Consider the following 2,707-nt stretch of genomic DNA (forward strand, 5'->3'; position numbering starts at 1 on the left):
TGAGAATTATATGGACGAAGATTTGGCCAACAAGCACAGCCAAAAATACGTAAAAGTGTGTAATCCGGAGAATCTTTGAATAAAATTTCATAAGGAGATGAATTTTTCAAAAGAGGTGTGGGCATGCGATTTATGAGATAACATGCAGTTTGAAAAGCTTGTTCCCAATATTCAAATGGAACATGAGCATGAGAGAGTAGCGCTAATCCAGTTTCGACTATGTGACGGTGTTTGCGCTCCACAGCACCATTTTGTTGGTGTGTGTGTGGACAAGAGAGACGATGAGAACTACCCAAATTTGGGAGAATTTTGTTGAGGGAGCGATATTCGCCTCCCCAATCAGATTGAATGGTTTTTATTTTTGAGTTAAAATACCGTTCAACATATTTTTGGAATTGTGGAAAAATAGAGCAAACATCACTTTTGTGAGATATTGGAAATAACCACGTATAACGACTATAAGCATCTAAAAATGAAACATAAAATTTATTGCCATTTGTGGAAAACATAGGAGCTGGTCCCCAAACATCAGTGTATATTAATTCAAGAGGATGATTAACACGTGTTGAGGACAAAGAAAAAGGAAGTTGTTTGCTTTTTGACATGTGACAAGCAAAGCATGTCAAAGGCTGATTATTTGAAGAAACTGGTAAATTAAATCTAGGCAAAACATTTAAACAAATGCGAAAAGCTGGATGCCCAAGCCGTGCGTGCCAATTTTGAGGAGACGTGCATTCCCCAACATGAGCAGATGCAGTTTTGGGCGACACAGAGGATAAATGAGACTGGATTACGGACGGAGAGACAGATGGAGGTGGACGACTAGGAGAGACCTTGACTGGGAGCTTATATAGCCCACGATCATTTAGGCCTTGAAGAAGAATTTTCCCGAACCCTTGTTCCCTTACAAAAAATGCCAAGGATGAAACTCAATGAAAGTATTGGTTTCAAGAGTGAATTTATGGACAGATAGTAAATTTTTTGTGATGGATGGAACATGTAAAACATTTTGCAACAAAAAGAATGCATTAGGAGAGGATAGAAGGGTGTCACCCGTGTTTTGTATGGTTAAACATGTACCATTACCCATATGGACTAGGTCAGATCCGGTGTAGTTGATGGATCGGTGGTTGAGATTATTGAAATCGGATGCGAGGTGGTGGGTGGCGCCGGAATCGGGGTACCAATTTTGGTCTAGGCCGCCTGATGGAGCGGAGAAGTTGGCTTGCATGATGGGATGAGGCTCTCGGGTGGTGATATGCTCTTCATAGCGTTGGTAGCAATCAATTGCAACATGACCCAGATGATTACAAATCTGGCAAAGAGGACATGTGGATGAGGAGCCACGATTGTAGGAGCCACGACCATTTGGAAAGGAGCCACAGTAGCATCCACGGTGGAGAGAGGAGCCACGGCCGGAGTTGTTGAAGTAGCCTCCACGGTTGCCACGACCACCACGGTGAGGTGGGTTTCAGGAGGCAAAATGAACGGCTACCATTGATGAAGGGCAGTAGGTATTGACGTGAGGGGAAAAAAAAAAATACGTAGGATAAAAAATTGCGGAAGGAAAGAAAAATTGACGTTAGTCTTTTTGTAGCTCTGATACCATGTAAAGTCAGAGAATTTGATATTTTCCACCTTGCTATAATCTAGCATAGGCTGATGATATATATAATATGAACAGTTACAATTCAAATTCAAATATACAAATTCTTTTGAGATAATGTAATCTATCTATACAATTTCAAATATGTAATTATCCTAATCTAAAGTGTTTCAATTGCAGCTTGTTATCTTGAGTCTGTTGAGATAAGACTGGAGATTATCTTGTGAGAGTCTCTATCTTTTACAGGAAGAAAAGGTCATAAGCAACATAACAGAAGATAAGAGCATTCCTGTTACCATCATCAAGTTGTAGTCAATACAACAGGAGAGTATATACCCCCACGTTTACAAGAGCCCAGGGATCATGTCTACCAAAGTAAAATTTATAAACTTGATGCCAGTCCAGATATTGAAAAAATTTGGTATTGTCACTTGAATGTAAGCTAAAGCATGGTTAAGAGTTATTTTTAAACTACGACCAAAATCCCAGTCCCAGCAAAAGGAAAAACCTAGTTGTTAATGATCTAGGCATCTACATATTTTCTCTGACTAAGACTCGAAGAACATAGAAAAAATGAAACGAAAGAAAATCACTTTAATCAAATTTTACCAGAGATGAACCAGATTTTTGGATATTGGCTGCTTTCACAAGTTGTGAATTAGCTTGCGTAGTTGCAGCACTAACATCATCTGAGACGATAAAGAGCACACATTAATTAATTAGCATAATCATTGTAGAGTATGCCAAGCTTTCAAGAAACCAAGAGTGAAAACTAGGAAAATTTAGTAGATATATGACTATTATGAACACAGGGCTTACCAATCATTGCACCTTGATCATGAACCAGCACGTCCAACCGTGTGATCTCTTGTCTGCACAAAATGTAATAGAAACTTAGGTTGCACTATTCTACATTCACGCAAACATCTTAATTGGTTTCTGGTTGGCTAACCAGGTCTTGTCTGAAAGACCTTTAGGGTCTTGACTGGCAATGTTCAGGCAGTATGTACAGTTAAGCTCAGGCAGTATATACGTATTGATAAGCTGGAAGCAGAATGGCCTCCTTCCTTTAGAGACCCACATTTAGAGACTGATGCAGGC

Source organism: Corylus avellana, chromosome ca1, assembly GCF_901000735.1.
Source record: "Corylus avellana chromosome ca1, CavTom2PMs-1.0".
Taxonomy (NCBI): domain Eukaryota; kingdom Viridiplantae; phylum Streptophyta; class Magnoliopsida; order Fagales; family Betulaceae; genus Corylus; species Corylus avellana.